Below are 13,120 nucleotides of genomic sequence, written 5' to 3'. Positions count from 1 at the left end.
TCCTACCATCCGGATATTTAGATTATGAGGATTATCCGTATATTTGAATATTCGGATTATCCGTATATTTGGATATCCGGATTCTCCGTATATTTGGATATCCGGATTATCAGTATATTTGGATATCCGGGTTATCCGTATATTTGGATATCCGGGTATCCGTATATTTGTATATTCGGATTATCCATATATTCGGATATCCAGATTATCCATATATTCGGATATCCGGATTATTCATTGCATCTGAAACGGATATCGGATAATTTGAAATCCAGATATTCGTTCTCCGGAATCTGTGCCCATCCCTACCTGGGACAGAGTATAGATGATTATTCCACCTATCAAAAGAGCCGTCAGTAGCTCTTGAAGTATCCAGTGTGTTCTGAAAAGAAGTGATTGTCACGTGATTGATCATAACGAAAGGCTGCATTGAGTCTCGAGAGGCCAAGGCAATCAATGTACGGAAACAACTTCTCTGAACGCAGCCTAATTCCGTTGAGCAAGATTACCTCTAAAAGGCAACATTTTAATGATGGACGACTCAATTAGTGTCTAAAAATGCACCGTGTCAAAGCTTTTACAATCTGCACGATTTAAGGGCACCGTGGATCCGGCAACGCACTTAGAACATAAAATAGCCCCCTCCTCCCCGCCCCCACACGCACATCCCCCGTCGTTCCCCGTTCCGAGCATCTGTAGAGAGAGGAGAGAGAGAGAGAGAAATTCTTCACCGCAGCTTCCCTAAGGATTTCTCTAATTTAAGAGCGGGAGATCCAACGACACGTCATCGGATCTCCCCATTTCGGCGAGGGAAGTGGCGGCGTGCGATTGGCTCCGGAGTGGATTTGGAGGAAGCTGGGGGGGAGGGGGGTGATGCTCCGAAGACAGATTTTTCCTCTGGTTGATCCTCTGTCACGCATCTCTCAATACGCCCCAGGCATTACACGCTGAAGGAGCCAGGAGGCTATCACGTTCCGTGTCAACTTCTCGGCTCTGCTCTTCCCTTTTTTTCTCTATTCCCTTTACACGTTTTCTCGTCTCTCCACTCTCTCTTTTCTTAGCCTTCCCGCACCCTTCTCTATGTTACGCATGTTTCTTATTTCTGTTTGCACGTTTTCCTGATTCTCCATTCTTTTTCGTTTGCATTCATATTTTCTCTATATCTTTTCTTAGCCTTCCTGCATCCTTCTCTATGTCTTTCCTTTTTCTTTATTTCCCTTTACACGTTTTCCTTTCTCCCCATTTTCTTTCGTTTACTCTCCTTCTCCTTCCATCTCTCTTATCTTAGCCTTCCTGCACCCTTCTCTGTCATGCATTTTTCTATATTTCTCTTTGCACGTTTTCCTGATTCTCCATTCTCTTTCGTTTACTCTTTTATTTTCTCTATCTCTTTTCTTAGCCTCCCTACATCCTTCTCTATGTCTTTCCTTTTTCTTTATTTCCCTTTAAACGTTTTCCTTTCTCCCCATTTTCTTTCGTTTACTCTCCTTCTCGTTTCATCTCTCTTATCTTAGCCTTCCTGCACCCTTCTCCTCGTTTTTCCTTTTTTCTTTATTTCCTTTACACGTTTTCCTTCCTCGCCATTCTCTTTGGTTTCCTCTCTCTCTCTTCCTAACTCCAATTTTCTTACACTTCCTGCATCCTTCTCTATCTCTTCCCTTTTTCTATCGCATTCTTTCTTTCTTCTTTCCACGCCCAAGTTCCGATTTCATCATCAGTCCCGTAGCTAGATATTCTGTCGTCTACTATAGGCAGGATTGTGGCCCCTTTCGCACACTATCAAGTACAGACATTTTACGTGAGTCCTTTGATGTTTTCTTCTTTGGCTTGTGATATTTACACCCTACAAACTTTGTAATGAGGAAACAAAGAGAAAACTCAATAAAAGTAATATAGTTTATATTTAGAGATTCCTAGTTTTCATTTCTAATTTTGAAACAGTTTAGCACAGGGGTTTCCAACTGGCGGCCCGCGATGCCTTTTTTTGCGGCCCGCGAAGCCAGTTTGCAAAATACATTAATTTTATGATTTTTATTAAAATACGTTCTATTTATGGATTTCCTTAAACAACTGGCATTTCTAACAGATATCACAGGTCACCTGAACGAACTGAACTTGCAACTGCAGGGATGAAACCATCTGGTGTCAGATTTAATGGGAAACATAAATGGGTCTCGTAGTAAACTGAAGATTTTCAACGTTACTTTGGCGAGGAATAACCTGGTCCATTTTCCAAGCTGTCGGCGGCTAGCAGAAGATGAAGAAGCACTGGACTTTTCTGAATTCAGTGCAATTATTAAAGAAATAATGGATGTGTTTGACTCCAGATTTAAAGATATTGAAGAACTTAAAAGCAGCATCCAGCTATTTAGCAATCCTCTTGGACTTAACATCGAAGAACAAGAAGCTTCTCTCCAACTTGAATTGTGTGATTTGCAAGGCGATGTGTTCCTTCAAACTAGCCAAGAAGAGGGGCCAGAGTTTTTCAAATACCTTTCAAAGGAACGCTTTCCAAACCTTCGTAGTTTTGGGCAAAGAATGACATCGATGTTCGGCAGCACATACACGTGTGAAACTGTTTTTAGTTCAATGAAGTTCATCAAGAACCTCTACAGAAGTCGAGTGGTAGATTCTTCACTGCTTCACCTTCTGAGACTTTCAAATACAGAAATTGAAGTGGACATTCCAACTTTAATAGAAGAAGCAGATCGGCCTCAATTTTCACATTGAACACTTACTATGAAGGATTCTAATTTGTATGGTGTGTTTTTCATTTCTTTCAATTCATCCATAAGTATTGGGTTTTTCTGAAATAAATTGTAATTGTACAATTTTGATTTGTGATTCCATTGTTTTTATTGCCTCATTTTAGAAATTTAGGTCATGCGAAAGTAAGTACTATATTCTCAGTTCAGTACTTACAATTTTTTTTAATTTTTAATCCCGTCCCCCCCAAAAAAAAGTGGCCCGCCAATCAACTGCTGAATATAATTTTGGTCCTCGGACCTTTTCAAGTTGGAAACCACTGGTTTAGCACAATAGAAGAGGAGAGATAACACCCCTAATTAAGCAAGAAAACAAAGGTGGTATTGTTGATAATGTTAGCAATATATGCGAATTTGTCGGCAGTAGGATGTTTGCGCACGCGAAACCTAATTCTGGTGCCAAGGTATTTTTAGCAAAGAATTCTAGCAACATAAGAATTCCTGACGACGACGTACAAATCCAATCATATTTGTAGGGTCTCTCCGATGGCGTAGGGATTCCGTCGTCGCCTTGTTTCGGATTCCACTTTGAACTGTAGGTCCAGTCTCGATTAGCCTTACTGTGCATAAAGTGGACTTAAAACTTCAAGTCAATAAAAAAGAAACATATCTGTACAGTCAAAGGCAAAAAATGTGACGGATCATGAAATAGTATAGCTTTCCTGCAAGGCGCCAACAGCGCCATGCAAGAAGCGAGTATCTCAGGATGTAAGTGTCACATTTATTTTGCCCGTGACTGTACAATCCTAAATTTCTCACCCTGTCATTTCCTTGTCCCTAACAACACAACGTCGTCTACTGCCCTGTGCCTCCATTCCCCCCTCCTGAGCAATATCGACGACACACACACACCTGAAACGGTTGCTAAGCAACGGAACGAACCTCCATCCATCCACTCAAAAGACGAGCCAACCAAACTACTGCCCACTTAGAGCGCGATGACTCGCGGTAATCCTTCACACTTTGAGCGCGAAACCCATTCCTTTTCCCTCCAATTCCGGGAGAGCGACTGCAACGCCCTCAGTCGCGATGCATTATTAAGATAAAGGGGGAAATATGGGGGCAATTTGGGGACGATAAGAAGCTAATGGTTTCAACTTTGCACTCTATCGCTCGCCGAAATACGCGTAAAATAATGCAGCACCGAAGCTAACTCGGGAGTGGTTTGACATTCGAAGCGCGCAGAACCTCATTTGTAGGTTTGGGTGGGGAGGGGGGGGGTCGACGGAGGAGGGGGTTCGCCCCCCCGTACTCGGAACAAATTGGCTGGAGTTCCACCCCTGCTTGTGTATAATTTGATGGAATCATAACCGGAGGAATATTGAATAAATTACCCGGATAGAATGGTTTGGGAGGGAAGGGATCTCCTTGCTTGAACCATCTCCATCTGCAAAGCGCTTGCATGGGTTATGCCGTCATTTAACCCTACAGTGGGAAGCAGGGTTGCAAGCGCACACATTATTTCTACTAATGGGGTGGATTGAGTGAGTATTAACAGTCGTTACTCCTCTGTTGTTTCTTTCGATGTTATTGATTTCACGTAGCTTTTTTTTCACTTTTAGCTAATCGCGAAGCTTTATTTATTTCTAACACACAGGCACAAGCCCAATTACAGTGTTCACAGAGTAAACAAGAAAGTAATACAAAATACAAAAATAATATTAATCAAGTGAGAAATATGACATTTCAATCTACAACATACTTATAAACATGACTGATTTCATATATTGCTTGATTTGATAGAGTTTATGTAATATTTGTATACAAGTTATACAGACGTAATCGCTTATATACATGTAAATAGTAGTTCGTAGTGTAATAGAGATATTGAGTAATAAGTTGCACATATAAGAGACACAATGATAAACATACGACAATAAAATTGAAACAGTATTTTATATTAAATAAGGTTAAACAAAAATTTAGATAATGTCTAATTTAGGGTGAGATTATGAACATAACAATCTTAATTGTGTCCTGTTTGTATAGGCTACAGTGTTCAGAAAATACAATGACTTTTAAATCTGAAAATATCGATATTAGGGTTATTACTAGACACTGAGTTGAACAACTTGCACATTCTCCTCAGGGGTTCCATTTCAACCATGTTGGTTCTTCCATGCGAGATTTTAAAGAGATTATTTCTTGGTCTTAAGATAGCGTTTGGAACATAAAAGTTTAATTGCAAGAGTAGAGCTGGAGAATCTATTTTTCCGTTGACAAGATGATTAAATTTATGAATGAACAATCAAAAACACAGCACACAACAAAAGTCCTACAGAGGAATATATTGGCTGTGAGACCACTGGCCAGACAATATCCTATGATCAGGCACGTATCTACAGATATATTTGGGGGGGCGGTACGGACGAAGTGTCACAAAATAATAATATTTAAGTTAAAATAATTATAATCATATTAAATTTATTAAAATTTCATCAATTAAAATATTCAAATTAATTGATATATTTTTATTACATGAATACGTTGAAGGACAGTATAGGAATAGTGATACAACAGCACCTATTCATTATGTAGCTTACGTATGGTTAAGGTGGGCAAAATTGAAAAAAGATAGCACTAGGCCTGTCAGTGAAATTAATGTCAAATAGATAAAGAAGTGAATATTTATTGAATATCAAGAAAGATTGTTAGAGACAGTTGATAAGAAGTAAAGTAATATTTTATACATATTACTGTAAGTAGTAATTACTGTCAATATAATTCTTGCCTTCCAATAATTTCAGTGGACTTAAATAGCCCTCGATTAAACAACAATTGTATTTTCATTATTTAAATTTAGTTATTTTATTGTTTAATTTTTGTACTTAGAAAGTCTTTCGGGGGTCCGGACCCCCTTGCCTCCCCCAAATACGTCCTTGCCTATGATGGCACATAGTGATTCGGATTCTACTTTAAACTGTAGGTAGAATCCATATTAGAGGCGCATAAAGTGAGCTTGAAACAAAGCGCCACAGCTTCAATAGTCTGCAGAACTCAGCCCAGGCTATTCTTGTGAAAGAAAGGTTGTTTTGACATTTTTGGGTCTTCATGAAGAGTCACCCTTTTACATCTTGTTTCTTTGGAAAAGTTGTACGCGAGCTTTGATCTCGTACTACATTATATGACCGCGAAAGAAAGGGAAGAATTTGTTTCTGCATTGCACCATTAATATTTATGCTGGTTCAGTGGTCGATTCCAGGTTCGAGCACCGGTCTGGGCATTCATTGTGAGTGCCCATTCGTTACTTTCGTCTCATCATCATTCATGCTCATCGTCGCGATTGGCCGAAAGAGGCAGAAAACCGAAGTAAACTTAACCAACCAATCAATCTCTCCAATTTCCTATCCTGGAGGAAAAATAACATATAAGGCAATATATCCACAAGTTCATCTCGGCAACTACTCTTAGTTCCTGATATCCTCCCCGATGGCGCAGTGGTAACGTCGTCGCCACGTAATCAAGGGGTCCCGGGTTAGAAACCCGGTGGAGGCGCATACTGGTTCGGATCCCTCTTTAAACTGTAGGTCCAGTCCCGATTAGCCTTACTGTGCATAAAGTGAACTTAAAACACAATCAATCATAGTTTCTGTATTCAAATTGAACAATAACAACAATTAGAAGCAAAGAAAAGATGCCAAAATAATTTGCTTGTTTGAATTGTTGCTTTGAAGTTCACCTAATGCTCAGATAGGCTAATCGGGACTGGACCTACAGTTAAAAATGGGATCCGAACCACCATGCAATGGCACTCCTTGATTACAAGGCAATTCGTTAGCTCTGCGCCATCGGGGAGGACCCCCAAAATGCAAGTTGTAAGTTCAACGAGGCCAGTAGACTCATTTAAAATTTTATTGCCAAGAGTTTTGGTACAATGAAGTTTCGTTATTGTAGAATCCAATTTTGATTTCCAATAACTCTCAAGACACGATCCCAATGTTTTTTCATGTTGGCTCGTAGAGGGGTAATAGGTTTACTGACTTTGTTTCTTCTGCATTCTTTCTGCATTTGTGTCTTCTTCTTCTGTCCGCTGTTTATTTCCTTTTCTCATGGATCTCCACAACTTTCTCTCTTTCCTTATTTGCTCTTTCATTGTATTCCTTTTTCTCTTTCTCCTTCTATTTCACTTCTTTATTTCTCTTTTTATCTCTCCCTCTATTACTCGCTTCTTTATTATTCTTTTTCTCTCTGTGTTTCACTTTTTTATTTCTCCCTCTATTCTCTTTATTATTCTTTTTTCCTCTCTCTCTGTTTCACTTATTTATTTATCTTCCCCCTCTCCCTGTTTGTCTTACTTCTTTATTTCTCCTTTCCCCTCTCTATATTTTCTATTCCCCTTCTCTCCCCCTTTCATTTCTCTTCCATTATCTCTTCCTGTATGTCAGCCTGCGTATATGTCTCATTATTTTATTAGTCAGAGACGTCTCCTGAACGCATGCGTTAATTGTGGGAAAAAGGACAGCTTGTTCTGCGACGACATTAATGAGCATTTCTACATTCTAATTTCTTCAGATAGGAGAATTATGTATTTTACACGAGAGCGCTGAACTAAGTTTATATTACATTTCTTGGATCTGAAGTGAAAGAAAGTAATAATTCTTTTCCCATAATTGACGCATGCGTCACTTCAGATCCAAGAAATGTAATATAATCTTAGTTGAGTGCTCTCGTGTAAAATAAATACTTCTCCTATATGAAGAAATTAGAATGTAGAAATGCTCATTAATGTCGTCGCAGAGCAATCTGTCCTTTTCCCCACAATTGACGCATGCGTTCAGGAGACGCCTCTGCTCTTAGTTTTTTCATTGCTTATTTCCTGTCCTCTTCAAAACGTTGATTTCTTCTCAGGATACGTAAACAAGGCAGGACTTACGGATTTTGATCCCCTTTCGATTGATTTAGTTGATGTTTTAAGTCCAGTTCATGCACAGTAGGGCTAATCAGGACTGGGCCTACATTTTAAACTGGAATCTGAACCACTGTGTGCCTTCACCTGGTATCGAACCCTGGACCTCCTTTGTTTATAAGGCGCCGATGCCGCCACTACGCGGAGGTCCGACCCCCTTTCGAATACATTCCATTTCTCTAGCAAATCAACACCTGATTCACTACATGCTTTACTTCATGAGTGGAGTTTCGTCATCATCATCTTCACAGAGATCAATCTAAGGGTTGAAGAATGCAACAACAAAAAATAAACCTGCCACCCATATTTGCTCTTTAAAATCATGGTTTGATTCCCGAAATGGTCACATTTCAGCGCCACGATTCTGTGTTTTCAACTCTTAAATTTAGCTTTCTTAGAGCCTCTGCATACCAGATGAAATGGGACCCAAATTTAGTTTCGTCCACAGAAGAAAAATTTGGGGATAAAAGTATACCTTCTGGCAACCCTGATAGCAACAGATTTTTCAGTTTCGATCACTACAGCCTCGAACACCGGCAGCCGAAGCGAAATTGGATTCTGATGGGCTGGAAAGATAGCCGGATCACAGAAGCAGAATAAATTGACAGACACATCATATTGTTGAAGTGAAACCGAAGTGGTGGATGGATGCTGCAAGCGAAGAGGACGCCCACTGGAATCGGTTGGAGAAGTTCGGCTGCCTTGATTAATGATCCGCTTGCGAGGGAGGCGGCGATTGGATAAACTGAACAATGGCGAGGAGAAAGGAGAATCCGAGGAAAATGTCTTCAGGCGTGGATTTCTTCTTCCGGGCACAATCCTGGAAGTGCTGTCATAAAGCATAAGAAAGCCATTTTCAAGCTGAATTTCGTTCTCTAATATATCTTACGGCCTCCGCGATGGCGCAGCCGTAGCATCGCCGCCTTGTAATCAAGGGGTCCCGGGTTCGATACCCGGTAAAGCAACATAGTGGTTCGGATCCCACTTTAAACTGTAGGTCCAGTTTCGATTAGCCTTAGAGTGCATAAAGTGGACTTAAAACGCTAACTCTAATATATCTTAACGGAACTGATCCAAAGTCATTACGAAATCTTAATACAATGAGCAAGTTGTGATGTTTCGAACGGAAATACTGATATGCAGCCGCGGAGCTCAGTAGTTAGGGCGTCTGACTACCATGCGAGAGACCCGGGTTCGATCTCCGTCGTGGGGAAACTGGGATTAGTTTCCACCTGTTCAAGCGGCTCCGGCACCCACCCAGCGTCGTATAGAGTGGGTACCTGCAGGAAAGTCTGGGTGTAAAGGCGTGGTGCTGATCACATCACCCCCGCCTTCAACCTTGATGAAGAAAGTGTGGGGGGCCCTAACTCCACACTCCCTGTACGCCTTCATGGCGTGGTACAAAGCACAAGGGAGCACTTTACTTTTACTTCACTTAATTGGACAACGTGGGGATGTACAGAGAAGAGGCTTTATTTGTATCAATTCGATAATGAAGTGGAACGTGGCTTGTTCCTTTAGTATGTTCCAGAGGTGTTTACCCTCCGGAAGGCGACCCTCGTGAGGGCAGAACTTACCCTCACCTTTGTAAGAATTGTGAGGGTAAGGGTGTGTGAGGGCGAGGGCATGCCGTGAGGGTGACGGTGAAACAGTGGCGGATCCAGAAGTTACAGTTGGGAGGGGAGAATTTCAATCGGTTACCTCACCTCTCCGAGGATCATTGCTAATCTAAACATGCACTGTTTTTATGTAAACTATAAATCGCACTGTAAACCGGAATCACGCTGACTTCCACACTCAGAGAACTAAATGCATCATACAGATTGATGCACCGGAATGCATCGATTGATGCACTAAAGTGTGTTTTATGGCTTCTTCAAAGAAGCCGATTCACATTTGATGCATTTGGGTGCATTTTTGTATGTCGTGAAAGAAACACCAAAGTGCATCGTTTGATTCAAGTAAGGATTTATTTCAGTCGAGATGCACTTCAATGCATCTTCATCCGTTTTGATGGACCAGAATGCTTCTTCTTTGATGATGCACTTAAACGTTTCGTCTGAGCTACATAAACTCTGTAGCTCAGACCAGGATGCAGGAAGGTGCATCAAAGGAACATCAACTGATGCATTGAAGTGCATCTCGACTGAAGGAAGTCCTCACTTGAATCAAATGATGCACTTTGGTGTTTCTTTCATGACATACAAAAATGCACCCAAATGCATCAAATGTGAATCGGATTCTTTGAAGAAACCATAAAACACACTTTAGTGCATCAATCGATGCATTTTGGTGCATCAATCGATATGATGCATTTAGTTTTCTGTGTGCATGTTCTAGAGATTAGAGTATTGTTTTGCAAAAACAAAGGATCCAGGGCTAGAATAGATGTTATTCCTCCCACTGCCACGATAAACTTAACGAACAGATATGAGAAGTGAAGTGAATAAACAAAGAGAACAACAACCTATTCTCTCAAGGGTCTCGGTTTCCATCACCATTTGAGTGAGGCATATTGCACAGTGGTCCAGATCCAAATTCAAACAGTAGGTTCATTCCTCTTATTCTAGTTGTTGATCTCTTGACATAAATTCCTTTCTTTGTTTAATTCTTGGATATTTAATTTATGAATTTCATTTTAATATATAGGGTGATCTGTTTGAGATGTGAGAAAAGTAAACCGTTATATACAGGAGGTTAATGTAAGTACATATCTCTGAGCAGTTGGTTGTAATGTAAGCAGAATGGATGTCAGTTTGGAATGAGAAGAGGTTTACATACTTCAGCCGTGTGGTGCTACACAAATATGGTGTCCTCGCTACAACAGCACACACAGTGTATCGTATGGTATGCGAATTTTTTTAGTGTTACATGCACACAAGCGACGTCACGTGGCTGAAGTCTGTAAACCTGCACTCATTCGAAACTTACATCCTTTCTGCTTACATTACAGCAAACTGCTCAGAGATACGTACATTAACATCTTATCAAAAACTCAATATGCTGACCAAGGCAGAACTTTATTTTATTATAAAACATAAACTAAACGTAACGTTTCAACCTTCTAGCAAGGTCTTCTTCAGACTGCACCAAGTACAAATGTAACAGGACGATATATACACAAACATTACTCCCCTCCAGACTATTAGAAAGTTGTTCTGGTACATTGTAGCAGGTGGATTTACCTCGTCAACTGTACTTTCATCTGAAAGGCGATTAAGCTAAACATTTTCTTTCATCTGGAATGTGATTTGACTCTTTATCTCACACTCTTTTTCCTTCATTCTTCTTCCTTCTTCTCTCCTCTTTCTCTCTTGTCCTTTCCACTCTTTCTAACACCTTTCATTCTTTGTTTATCTTCAGTCCCCCATTCCAGTTCATTGTGTCTTCTTCACCTTTCTTCTCTACTTTCTTGGCCCCCTTCCATTTTCTCACTAGCATTCTCTTCTCCCTTATGTTGTTATAATTAACATCTTGTGCATAACTGTTCATTTTTCTGACATCTCAAATGGATCACCCTGTGTTTTCTTATTTTGATAAATAGAAACTACCTAGAGGGGTATGTACCTTTCAGTGGAGTGGCCAAGTGGGAGGGTTTGATGGGAGCCTGTGGAATGCATGTATTTAATATTTGAATAAAGAATAAATCTGAGGTGCTGGACGTAGTATATATTCGAACATGTTGCAAATTTAGTAAAATCACGTAAATTAGATACTAAACGGCCATTTATTGCTTGTGCACGTTTCACATGGATGATTTGCCCTTGACTACGAAAGCAACTATCGGTTCTCGGTTGCAAAGGGGAGAAAATATGCTTGCATAAATAGAATTTTTTAAAAATAAATATGTATTTCTTTTTAATGCTAAAGAGAGATACAACAACTTTCTTATACTCGGATTTGGAGCTTTTGTTCATGTAAGGAGATGTTCATTATATTTATTTTGTGATTACACGACATGTTACAGGTGGACCATTAGTTCCTGTAAGTAATATACGGAATTTTCCTTGCACTTGAATAGACTACGTTGTGAAATGTAAAATGTTCTTGGCGTTTTCCCGGATGGAAATAAATATTGAAACAACAGTGACGCTTGTCCTCTCGGATGTAAATTATGCACAAAACAAATAATATAAAATATGTGTAATTTATATATCTGGAGAGAAAGCTTTACCAACTAAAATGCAACGTGCTCGGTTCATAAAGCAGTAGATATATACCTACACTACAAACAAAGTTACATGATCTGTTCCATTCTGCGGACAACATTGAATTGCAATAACACTTGGTTGGATGCAGTAAAGCGAAATGGTAATATTTTTGTACTCCCTCTTCATCCCAACGCAAGTTTTACAATGATATCATAGCAACAAGAAAATGTAAGAGGGTCTATTTTCGGTTTGTATCAACACTCGATTGTTCTCAAGTTACTTTTCTCTGATCGTGCAATTAAACAATGTTACAATATGCTCTTGCAGTCATTAAGGCAAATTTCAAGAAAAAAAATACAAGTATTTCAAACAGAAAGAAAAATGGAAGAAAGATTTATCATTTTTCACCTTGTTGTGCATGCTTCTTCTTTTATTATTATGGAAACGGGATTTAATGAATTGATTCTCCCGTCTCGCCGCATACGTTCACTTGCAACACATTTGACAAGCAAATATTCGTTAGTACAACCATGTTACAACAGCTGAACTACGGTCAATGTCTGCTGATCGGAGAAAAATCACGCAGATCGCAGGGACTGAATCTCAGTTCAACTTTTATACAACACAAAATCGGAGTTCAGCGTGACTGCAGATCAATTTTACTGGCTAATCGAGGATCAACTGTTTTATACAATCAGGCCTACAAGAAAGTATATGGGGAATTCCATTCAAAGCGGCCCCGAATCTCAATTTTTGAAATTAAATGAAATGTTACAACTTGATTCTATCTTATGAGTCAACAATATAGACTTGTCATTTGGATAAAAATTCAAATATTATTCATAATTAAGTTGAAAGGTAGAATGCATTTTACACATTATTTGTTTGTTGTGACTTTTTTTTTTGTATTGTGTCCTATCCGTGCAACTACAAAATAATTAATTTCTCCTTTAACTGTTACACTTCCCCCTCAATTCTACTAGAATATTAAAAGGTGAAGTACCTTCTCTCTTTGTCTTAAATAATTTATTTTACATCATTTGACTAATTCATTGAGTTTTTGTTTTAAGTCCACTTTATGCACAGAGAGGCTAATCAGGACTGGACCCACAGTGGGATCCGAACCACTATGTGCCCCCTCCAGGTATCGAACCCGGAATACTTTGATTACAAGGCGACGACGCTACCACTGAGCCACCGGGGAGGCACATTCATTATTTGACAATTGACAGAAATTAAAATAAATTTCTTATTAAGTAGAGACACAGTGTTTCGTCTGTCCCACCCGTGACGTAAAA

Source organism: Lepisma saccharinum, chromosome 17 (assembly GCF_977018435.1).
Source record: "Lepisma saccharinum chromosome 17, izLepSacc3.1, whole genome shotgun sequence".
Taxonomy (NCBI): domain Eukaryota; kingdom Metazoa; phylum Arthropoda; class Insecta; order Zygentoma; family Lepismatidae; genus Lepisma; species Lepisma saccharinum.
Note: the sequence above shows the minus strand (reverse complement) of the source record.